We start from the raw sequence: 12,163 nt of genomic DNA on the forward strand, positions 1-12,163 counted from the left end.
GTTTATGGACTGCAACTTCATCACCTCACTCCCAACTCCATCCTCCATATTTCCATCTTCATCACTCTTTGCGAATCCTTCCTCGGCGTCCAGCCTAACTGGGCGTTGTGGAAGCGTATCTTTTTCTGCCGCCGTAATGGCTCTCCCAATGTCGCCTATAACATAGGCGGCGTTATTATCTGCGTTCGCCCTGATGTCGATTACTTCGATGTCAAATTCCCTGACTCAGTTCAAGGGTGGCGCAAAAAATGGTTGTACATCCATGAGGAGAATCATGGATGTGCTGAAGACAACATCCCTCCTTTTGATGGTGCCGAGAAAATCTACCGCCGCCGCTCCTGGGATGCAGAGGCTACAGAGGAAGAAAAAACTGCGACGGAGGCACTAATGACCCGAATCCACGAGCTCCAAAGCACCCGCGGTAAAGAACTGTCGGGTATCCAAATCACGGCGTATTTCCTTAGGATCAGAGTGCAGCCTGTTCAGGCTCGCAAAAATCCCCTCTGGAAGTATGCTGGCGACAATGATGTGGATCGCCTGTCAGTGGATTTGCCGGTCAAGGACTTAGAAAAACTCGTCCGGAAAATTTCCTCTCTCAGCAAAAAAGATGTTGTCCCCTCTTCTTGTCGGGTAAAACCATACAACGCCACCAATGCGCTTCCCAAGGTAACTTTTGTCGACTCTCAATTTTTGTTTGACATCCTTTGCATAACTCCTTTATTGACATCCTTCCTTGCTTTGTACAGAACCATCCAGATATTGTCTCTCTTCCTCCCCTTCCTGAAGGTGGGGAAGTCTAAGAACGAGCCGTTGTCACTGATGACAACCAAGATGCTCCTTGCCCTGATAGTGAACCCGCAGGTTCTCAGAAATCTGCGGGATCTTCTGAAAAGGAGGCTGGCTCTGAGGCTACCATATCGGCACACTCTCCTCCTCCTGCTGTTTCTCCAAAGCACAAAAGGAAGAGGACAGACGTCGAAGATTCCGGCACTTCCAAAGCCGAAGAAGCTGCTCTTTCAAATCGGAAGGCAGCTTTTGATCCATACCTTGAAGCCCTCGTCAGTTCGTAAGTCACCTTTTGTTTCTTACTGTTTTGCTACTTGAAGATTTTTGTCTATCTTGCTTCTTATACTGTCGCCATTTAATCGTAGTGGTGACGAGGAAGAAATGCCAGCTATTGATGCGACTGCTCGAACGAGTACGTCGCATACTCTAGTTGTTTCTGAGGTGCAAGTTGAAGGAGAAGAATCTTCGCCTCCTCAACAAAACACCGACGCACCTACTCCTTCTGCAAGCCCCCTTGTCCCTTCACCAAGAAGGGCGAGGGTTGAAACAATCACGGAGCCTACCTTACAATTGGGTAGCTCCTCGACTCCTCTTTTGGATGATGTAAGTCCTTAAATGCTTTCTGATGCTATCGATGTTTTCTCTGTTTGCTTCTTTTGATTTTGTGCTATCGCACTTTTTCCCCTACCGACGCTTTCTTTCTCTATCTTTCTTTTAACAGCCTTTGATTAAGGAATTCATCCGCTCGGTGCCCAATTCGTTGGGTACCGTGAGTACGCTAGCAAAGCTGAAGGTAATGTCTTTTTGCTTCTCTTTACCCTTTCCTTCTCACTCCTTTCTTGTCTTGATTTTGACTGGACTTGACTATTTTGGCAGAAAAACTGGCGGAGGCCAAAAAACGTGCCGACACACTTGCTCAAAAATTAGAGCAAAGTGAGGAGGCTCGTAAGAAGGCCGAATCAGATGCTAGTAAGGCTAGGGCAGAGGCTGACAAGGCCAAGGCCGACGCTGCTGGTGTCGAAGAACTTCAGAAGAGGCTTCACGACGCCGAGACTTCGTTGAGCGAGCATATAGCCGCACAATCTGCTCGCGAAGACGCGATTACTAAACGCCTGAAGTCGCAAAACCGTCGCTTTGTCAGTGAGTACTCGAACCATTTTGTATTCTTTGGACTTGCTTTTCTTTACTCATTTGTTGATCAATAAATTTCTGCCTCGACAGGTAAAATATCTCAGGAATATGAACTTGAAGATCCCGACAATGATCCTCTTCTTGACGCACTTGCATTCCTTGAGTTTCACGGAGAAGAAGCACGCGACGGCATTGATCAGGCCAAGGAAGGATTGTCGCGGCTCTTCCCCTACTTCTTCCCGAAGAAAAATGAACCCGCGACTTTTCTTGCTCTTGCCGAGGACTTTAATCCGCCAGAAGATCTTGGACTGAAGCTGCGCCAAGAAAATATGAAGGTTGCCGTTGAAAGCACTGTCGCTCAGTTGTGGCTTGACAAAGAAACATCGACTGGACCAAAGTTGGCGACACACAGGAGATGGAGACCACGAAGTGGCGATCGCTGATCAAGGCTGCGAAGCCCAACACAAAGAAGATCCTCGCTTATCTTGGATTCAAGCCTACTCCTGCCCCTAGCTCGTCAAAGCCGGAGGTCTAGTAGAATGCCCTATCTTTTTTTTATTTTCCTGTTTCTTTTGAAGTTGTCACCACAGTATCTTTGGCGACAACTGTCGTAGTAATTCTTTTAAAAAACTCCCTCTGTAATATCTGTGTAAATTTCCCGAAGATCAATGGAATTCTATGTTGCGTGATCATTGATACTGAAATTTTCTTTTCCAGTTGATATTTGATAACTACTCCGCAAATCCTCATCCTACCGATACTTTTCCTGCTTCCTCCTTTTCGAAGAAAACTCCTGTCGATGATAACCTTATCGAAGGTTCTTCAAGTAAACCCTCCTCGCAAGATTTGCAAGAACTTCGCCAGCAACTTCAATCCATGAAAAAACAAATGTTTGTACTAATGGAACAGTCTCGAAGATCTTGAGAGAGGGAAAAAATTGCTCTTCAACAGGCTCAGGATGCTATGGCTGTGAAGGATGCCGCGGTTGCTGAGGCTACCGAAGCTTCTTCTCGAGAAAATTATATGCTTCAACTGATGACTGATGCCAGCCTGGATATGACAGGTATGCTTCATGCATTTAACCATGATTGATGTCGTTCCTGCGGTTTTTCCTTCTTTAATAATTTCTCCGCTGAGATAGGCTCATTTTTGGATACTGCTGCCGAAGATCAACGTGTTGAGGCTCGAGCCAATGTACTACTCAGACTTGCTGCACAACATGGTTCTAACTTTTGGGTTACGCCTGAGCGTACTCGCCAAATTGTCAGATTCCAAGATCGCGCGGGTCAGGTCCGTGATTTCCTCGACTTCTGTACAAGGACCTTGTTTTTAGTTTATGGGACCATGTTTCCGCGCAACAAGATGCCAGAAACTCTTCCTGCTTTGATGGAAAAATTTCGAGATGCCCCTCGAATCCATGGCTTTGTGCGCGCCCAACTATCTGCTGGCGCAAGATTTGCTATGATGATGATAAAAATTTGCTATCCAAAATTGCCCATGAATCAAGTTGTTTCCAAGTGCGTGGCCAAGATGTCAAAAAGGAAAAGAAACGCGGGCAAAATTGATGATATTGTGACTCCTGTAGGAGAAGATATGATGGATGAACTTCTTCGGATGGATGCTGAGTTCTTCGTGAAGGGTAGCTATGCTGAACATAGTACTCGTGCTACAAATGAGCGAATAACCATAGATCATGTGCTAGGCATCCACTGAGGATTTTTCTTTTATCTTGCTGTACTTTCTCCATTGTTGCGTCTTGTATGTTGTGAGCATAATCTATATTGTAAAGCCGCCAAATATGTATATGTATTTTTTATTTTTGATCGTCAAGCCCCCGAGTGTTTTGGTGGCGACTTTTCTATATTGTTTTTTGCGAGGTTTTAAACCAAGGCAATTGAGTATACTATATTTATGGGTGTTAGCCCCTGATCTTGTTTTTATTTGGCGAGGTGTTTTGTACCAAGGCGAAATATTTTTTGCAAGTTGAGTTCATCTATGTTGTGTATATTTTGTACTCTCGAAGGCGTTAGCCCCCGAGCGTGTCAGAGAAAAAAGATGTATCTCCTCACTATCTTTTATTATATTGCAGCACCGCGAGCCCGCCTCATTAAAAACCTTTCCAGCCCCACTCGGTGCCCTAAAAAGGAAAAGAGTACGTCTGAAAACTCGCGGGCATTTCAGTACATTGTATTTTTACAAAGGAGGACTATATTTCGGCTCTAAGCGTAGAAACGCCTGAGCTACGCCACGTTCCAGGGGTTTTTCTCGAGAACCCCTGTCTTCTTGTCCTTGATCCTGTACGCTCCTCCTTCGATTACTTCTGTGACGACGTAAGGGCCCAGCCATGGTGACTCGAGCTTTTCAGTACTTTGTTGATTGAGCCGTAGGACCAAATCTCCGACCTGGAAAGATCTTGGCCGCAATCGTCGACTGTGGTAGTTTTTTAGGTCTTGCTGGTACTTAGTGACTCGTGAGAGTACTTCATCTCGAGCTTCATCGAGTGCATCCACATCATCCTCTAAAGCTCTTCTTGAAGTTTCTTCGTCATACTCTGTGACTCTTGGGGAGTCTTGCTCTATTTCGATTGGTAGTACTGCCTCAGCTCCGTGGACTAAAAAGAACGGAGTTTCTTGTGTCGCCATATTTGGTGTTGTTCGAATACTCCACAGGACACTTGGCAATTCTTCTGGCCAGGTATGTCGAGCCTTTTCAAGCGGTCCTAACAGGCGCTTTTTAATACCGTTGCAGATGATACCATTGGCTTTCTCGACTTGGCCGTTGGTTTGCGGGTGCCCAACTGACGCGAAGTGTAATTTGATGCCTACTTCTGCGCAGTATGCCTTGAACTCCTTGGACGTAAAGTTACTACCATTGTCAGTGACGATGCTGTGAGGTACTCCAAATCGAAAAACGATGCCCTTCACGAATTTTATTGCTGACGCTGCATCTGGTGAATTTATCGGCTTCGCTTCTATCCACTTGGTGAATTTATCGACAGCAACCAACATGTACTCGTATCCTCCTGGCGAAGCCTTGTGCAATTTTCCCACCATATCAAGTCCCCATTGGGCAAAAGGCCAAGACAATGGTAGTGGCATCAGCTCTGCTGCCGGAGAGTGGGGTTTTGCGGCAAATCTTTGGCACGCGTCGCAGGTTCGTACTATCTCTTTTGCATCCTCGATCGCTGTCAACCAGTAAAATCCAGCCCGAAAAACCTTGGCTGCAATAGCTCGACTGCTCGCGTGGTGACCACATATTCCCTCGTGTGCATCCTTTAAGATTTTCCTTCCTTCTTCGGGTGTAACGCACCTTTGCAGCACGCCCGAAATACTTCGCTTGTATAACTCCCCTTTGACCACTGTGAAGGCTTTGGATCGTCGAATAACTCGCCTTGCTTCAACTGGATCGTCGGGTATTTCTTTCCTTAGGATATACGATATGTACGCTTGCATCCATGGGACTTGTACCATCATTACCAACTCCTGGTCCTCTTCTTCTTCTTGTGCTTCTTTGTTAACTATCGAAGTTTTCTCCTCCTTTGTCTTCTTCTGCGCCTTCTTTGGCTTTGTGGATCTCTCAGCTATTTCTTCCCAAAACACACCTGGCGGGATTGCAAGGCACTGCGACCCGATATTTGCGAGAACATCGGCTTCATCATTGATTGGCCTACTGATGTGATTTAATTCGCATCCATCAAACAGCTTCTCAAGCTCGTTGTACACCTCCTTGTATGCCACCATGCTGTCATTGACTGCATCACATTGGTTCATAACCTGCTGAGCTACTGATACGTCTCCAATGTATCGATAATTTCTTATGTTCCATGCCACTTTATTGATGATACCTACATGTTTTATGCATACTTTATGTCATATTTATGCATTTTCCGGCACTAACCTATTAACAAGATGCCGAAGAGCCAGTTGCTGTTTTCTGCTGTTTTTGGTTTCAGAAATCCTAGTAAGGAAATATTCTTGGAATTGGACGAAATCAACGCCCAGGGGCCTATTTTCACACGAAGCTTCCAGAAGAGCGAAGGAGTCACGAAGTGGGGCCACGGGGCGCCGCCACAGTAGGGCGGCGCGACCTCTGATGGGCCGCGCGGCCTGCGTGTGGGGCCCCCGTGACGCCTCTTGACCTGCCCTTCCGCCTACTTAAAGCCTTCGTCGCGAAACCCCGGCATCGAGAGCCACGATACGGAAAACCTTCCAGAGACGCCGCCGCCGCCAATCCCATCTCGGGGGATTCAGGAGATCACCTCCGGCACCCTGCCGGAGAGGGGAATCATCTCCCGGAGGACTCTTCACCGCCATGGTCGCCTCCGGAGTGATGAGTGAGTAGTTCACCCCTGGACTATGGGTCCATAGCAGTAGCTAGATGGTCGTCTTCTCCTAATTGTGCTTCATTGTTGGATCTTGTGAGCTGCCTAACATGATCAAGATCATCTATCTGTAATGCTATATGTTGTGTTTGTTGGGATCCGATGAATAAGTGAATGCTATGTTATGTTGATTATCAATATCATCTATGTGTTGTTTATGATCTTGCATGCTCTCCGTTGCTAGTAGAGGCTCTGGCCAAGTTGATACTTGTAACTCCAAGAGGGAGTATTTATGCTCGATAGTGGGTTCATGTCTCCATTAAATCTGGGAGTGACAAAGAACCCCTAAGGTTGTGGATGTGCTGTTGCCACTAGGGATAAAACATCAATGCTATGTCCAAGGATATATTCGTTGATTACATTACGCACCATACTTAATGCAATTGTCTGTTGTTTGCAACTTAATACTGGAGGGGGTTCGGATGATAACCTGAAGGTGGACTTTTTAGGCATAGATGCATGCTGGATAGCGGTCTATGTACTTTGTCGTAATGCCCAATTAAATCTCACAATACTCATCATAACATGTATGTGCATGGTCATGCCCTCTTTATTTGTCAATTGCCCAACTGTAATTTGTTCACCCAACATGCTATTTATCTTATGGGAGAGACACCTCTAGTGAACTGTGGACCCCGGTCCATTCTTTTAATCGAATACAATCTACTGCAATACTTGTTCTACTGTTTTCTGCAAACAATCATCATCCACACTATACATCTAATCCTTTGTTACAGCAAGCCGGTGAGATTGACAACCTCACTGTTACGTTGGGGCAAAGTATCTTGGTTGTGTTGTGCAGGTTCCACGTTGGCGCCGGAATCCCTGGTGTTGCGCCACACTACACTCCGCCGCCATCAACCTTCAACGTGCTTCTTGGCTCCTACTGGTTCGATAAACCTTGGTTTCTTACTGAGGGAAAACTTGCCGCTGTACGCATCACACCTTCCTCTTGGGGTTCCCAACGGACGCGTGCTGTACGCGTATCAAGCTCTTTTTCTGGCGCCGTTGCCGGGGAGATCAAGACACGCTGCAAGAGGAGTCTCCACCTCCAATCTCTTTACTTTGTTTTTGTCTTGCTTTACTTTTATTTAGTACTTTGTTTGCTGCACTAAATCAAAACACCAAAAAATTAGTTGCTAGTTTTACTTTATTTGCTATCTTGTTTGCCATATTAAAAACACAAAAAAATTAGTTACTTGCCTTTACTTATTTCATCATGTTTCCTCTTAATTTTACTGTAAAAGATATACCGGTAGGAGAAGGGTCTATAATTGGAAGAGATAATATAGAAGAATTTTTCACCCATGTTAGCATGCACGAAGATCTTAAAGATATACCTCTGGCAAAAGCTGTCCCTACTTATGAAGATGTCTCTGTTTGTTTGGTACGCATGATGGAAGCTAGATTTATTAGTCTCAACCCCATGATACAACACATGTTTCTTACACTTTCTGATATGGAGGGGGGAGAAAAGAGAGATTTTGTTTTAAAAGTCCTAGTGCGAGAATTTGAGGATATAGTCAAAGAAGCTAGAAAAGTTTTTATTAAGCATAAGAGGCTTGGTATGTTCACCAATTTTAAAAGAACACTTGAAAAAATGGATATGGATAGAATTAAGTACACTAATAATGTTAATGATGGTGGGGAGATTAAAGCACCAATACCTTGTAAGCTCCTAGCAATGCATGAAGCTCTAGATGATAATTATGCTTGGCTTGTTCCTGAAAATTTGTTTGATGAGAGTAGCAAGCCCAAGACTAATGAAAAGGGAGCCTCTGAAACTTATGTATCCAAAATACAATGCATGGTTGAGAAAACTCCAAACCCCGCTGTAGGTCCATCATCTCTTGATAGCACTAGATACACACTTTCTGCGCCTAGCTGAAAGGCGTTAAAGAAAAGCGCTTATGGGAGACAACCCATGATTTTACTACTGCACTTTTATTTTATATTTAAGTCTTGGAAGTTGTTACTACTGTAGCAACCTCTCCTTATCTTAGTTTTGTTGCATTGTTGTGCCAAGTAAAGTCTTTGATAGTAAGGTTCATACTAGATTTGGATTACTGCGCAGAAACAGATTTTTTTGCTGTCACGAATCTGGGCCTAATTCCCTGTAGGTAACTCATAAAATCATGCCAATTTACGTGAGTGATCCTCAGATATTTACACAACTTTCATTCAATTTGAGCATTTTCATTTGAGCAAGTCTGGTGCCTCTTAGAAATTTGTCTTTACGGACTGTTCTGTTTTGACAGATTCTGCCTTTTATTTCGCATTGCCTGTTTTGCTATGCTTGATGGATTTTTCTATTCCATTAACTTTCAGTAGCATTGTGCAATGTCCAGAAGTGTTAAGAATGATTATGTCACCTCTGAAAATGTGAATTTTGATTGTGCACTAACCTTCTAATGAGTTGTTTTAAGTTTGGTGTGGAGGAAGTTTTCAAGGATCAAGAGAGGAGGATGATACAATATGATCAAGAAGAGTGAAAGCTCTTAGCTTGGGGATGCCCCGGTGGTTCACCCCTGCATATTTCAAGAAGACTCAAGCGTCTAAGCTTGGGGATGCCCAAGGCATCTCCTTCTTCATCGACAACATTATCAGGTTCCTCTAGTGAAACTATATTTTTATTCCATCACATCTTATGCACTTTGCTTGGAGCGTCGGTTTGTTTTTGTTTTTGTTTTGTTTGAATAAAATGGATCCTAGCATTCATTGCGTGGGAGAGAGACACGCTCCGCTGTTGCATATGGACAAATATGTCCTTAGGCTTTACTCATAATATTCATGGCGAATGTTGAATCTTCTTCGTTAAATTGTTATATGGTTGGAAACGAGAAATGCTACATTTAGTAATTGGTAAAATGTCTTGAATAATGTGATACTTGGCAATTGTTGTGCTCATATTTAAGCTCTTGCGTCATATACTTTGCACCTATTAATGAAGAAATACATAGAGCTTGCTAAAATTTGGTTTGCATAATTGGTCTCTCTAAGGTCTAGATAATTTCTAGTATGGGACGAACAACAAGGAAGACGGTGTAGAGTCTTATAATGCTTACAATATGTCTTTTATGTGAGTTTTGCTGTACCGCTTCATACTTGTGTTTGTTTCAAATAGCCTTGCTAGCCTAAGCCTTGTATCGAGAGGGAATATTTCTCGTGCATCCAAAATCCTTGAGCCAACCACTATGCCATTTGTGTCCACCATACCTACCTACTACATGGTATTTCTCCGCCATTCCAAAGTAAATTGCTTGAGTGCTACCTTTAAACAATTCAAAATTTATTACCTCTGATTTGTGTCAATGTTTTATAGCTCATGAGGAAGTATGTGGTGTTTATCTTTCAATCTTGTTGGGCAACTTTCACCAATGGACTAGTGGCTTCATCCGCTTATCCAATAATTTTGCAAAAAGAGCTGGCAATGGGATTCCCAGTCCCAAATTAATTAACCAAAATAGACACTCCTCCATGGTATGTGATTGTTGGACGGCACCCGAAGGATTCGGTTAGCCATGGCTTGAGAAAGCAAAGGTGGGGAGGAGTGTCATCATAATAAAACTAAAATAAAAAGGCACTCCTTCATGGTATGAGATTGTTGGCAGGCACCCGAGGATTCGGTTAGCCATGGTTTGTGAAAGAAAGGTTGGAAGGAGTGCCACCCAAAAAAATAAAATAAAATAGGAGCCGCTCTTTGAAGGTTTGTCTGGCAAGGGGGTTAGAGTGCCCACTACCATTCGTTGACAACAACAAACACCTCTCAAAATTTTACTTTTATGCTCTCTATATGTTTTCAAAATCAAAGCTCTAGCACAAATATAGCAATCGATGCTTCCCTCTGCGAAGGGCCTTTCTTTTACTTTTATGTTGAGTCAGTTCACCTATTTCTCTCCCATCTCAAGAAGCAAACACTTGTGTGAACTGTGCATTGATTTCTACATACTTGCATATTGCACTTATTATATTACTTTATGTTGACAATATCCATGAGATATACATGTTACAAGTTGAAAGCAACCGCTGAAACTTAATCTTCCTTTGTGTTGCTTCAATACCTTTACTTTGAAATTATTGCTTTATGAGTTAACTCTTATGCAAGACTTATTGATGCTTGTCTTGAAAGTACAATTCATGAAAAGTCTTTGCTATATGATTCATTTGTTTACTCAAGTCATTTACATTGCTTGGATCGCTGCATTCATTACATGTGCTTACAATAGTATGATCAAGATTATGATGGCATGTCACTCCAGAAATTATCTTTGTTATCGTTTACCTACTCGGGACGAGCAGGAACTAAGCTTGGGGATGCTGATACGTCTCCAACGTATCGATAATTTCTTATGTTGCATGCCACTTTATTGATGATACCTACATGTTTTATGCATACTTTATGTCATATTTATGCATTTTCCGGCACTAACCTATTAACAAGATGCCGAAGAGCCAGTTGCTGTTTTCTGCTGTTTTTGGTTTCAGAAATCCTAGTAAGGAAATATTCTCTGAATTGGACGAAATCAACGCCCAGGGGCCTATTTTCACACGAAACTTCCAGAAGAGCGAAGGAGTCACGAAGTAGGGCCACGGGGCGCCGCCACAGTAGGGTGGCGCGGCCTACAGGGGGCCCGCGTGGCCCTGCTGTGTGGGGCCCCCGTGACGCCTCTTGACCTGCCCTTCCGCCTACTTAAAGCCTTCGTCGCGAAACCCCCAGTATCGAGAGCCACGATACGGAAAACCTTCCAGAGATGCCGCCGCCGCCAATCCCATCTCGGGGGATTCAGGAGATCGCCTCCGGCACCCTGCCGGAGAGGGGAATCATCTCCCGGAGGACTCTTCACCGCCATGGTCGCCTCCGGAGTGATGAGTGAGTAGTTCACCCCTGGACTATGGGTCCATAGCAGTAGCTAGATGGTCGTCTTCTCCTAATTGTGCTTCATTGTTGGATCTTGTGAGCTGCCTAACATGATCAAGATCATCTATCTGTAATGCTATATGTTGTGTTTGTTGGGATCCGATGAATAAGTGAATGCTATGTTATGTTGATTATCAATATCATCTATGTGTTGTTTATGATCTTGCATGCTCTCCGTTGCTAGTAGAGGCTCTGGCCAAGTTGATACTTGTAACTCCAAGAGGGAGTATTTATGCTCGATAGTGGGTTCATGTCTCCATTAAATGCTGGGAGTGACAAAGAACCCCTAAGGTTGTGGATGTGCTGTTGCCACTAGGGATAAAACATCAATGCTATGTCCAAGGATATATTCGTTGATTACATTACGCACCATACTTAATGCAATTGTCTGTTGTTTGCAACTTAATACTGGAGGGGGTTCGGATGATAACCTGAAGGTGGACTTTTTAGGCATAGATGCATACTGGATAGCGGTCTATGTACTTTGTCGTAATGCCCAATTAAATCTCACAATACTCATCATAACATGTATGTGCATGGTCATGCCCTCTTTATTTGTCAATTGCCCAACTGTAATTTGTTCACCCAACATGCTTATTCTTATGGGAGAGACACCTCTAGTGAACTGTGGACCCCGGTCCATTCTTTTAATCGAATACAATCTATTGTAATACCTGTTCTACTGTTTTCTGCAAACAATCATCATCCACACTATACATCTACTTCTTTGTTACAGCAAGCCAGTGAGATTGACAACCTCACTGTTACGTTGGGGCAAAGTATCTTGGTTGTGTTGTGCAGGTTCCACGTTGGCGCTGGAATCCCTGGTGTTGCGCCGCACTACACTCCGCCGCCATCAACCTTCAACGTGCTTCTTGGCTCCTAATGGTTCGATAAACCTTGGTTTCTTACTGAGGTAAAACTTGCCGCTGTACGCATCACACCTT

The sequence above is a fragment of the Lolium perenne genome, chromosome 7 (genome assembly GCF_019359855.2).
Source record: "Lolium perenne isolate Kyuss_39 chromosome 7, Kyuss_2.0, whole genome shotgun sequence".
In the NCBI taxonomy this organism is placed as follows: Eukaryota; Viridiplantae; Streptophyta; class Magnoliopsida; order Poales; family Poaceae; genus Lolium; species Lolium perenne.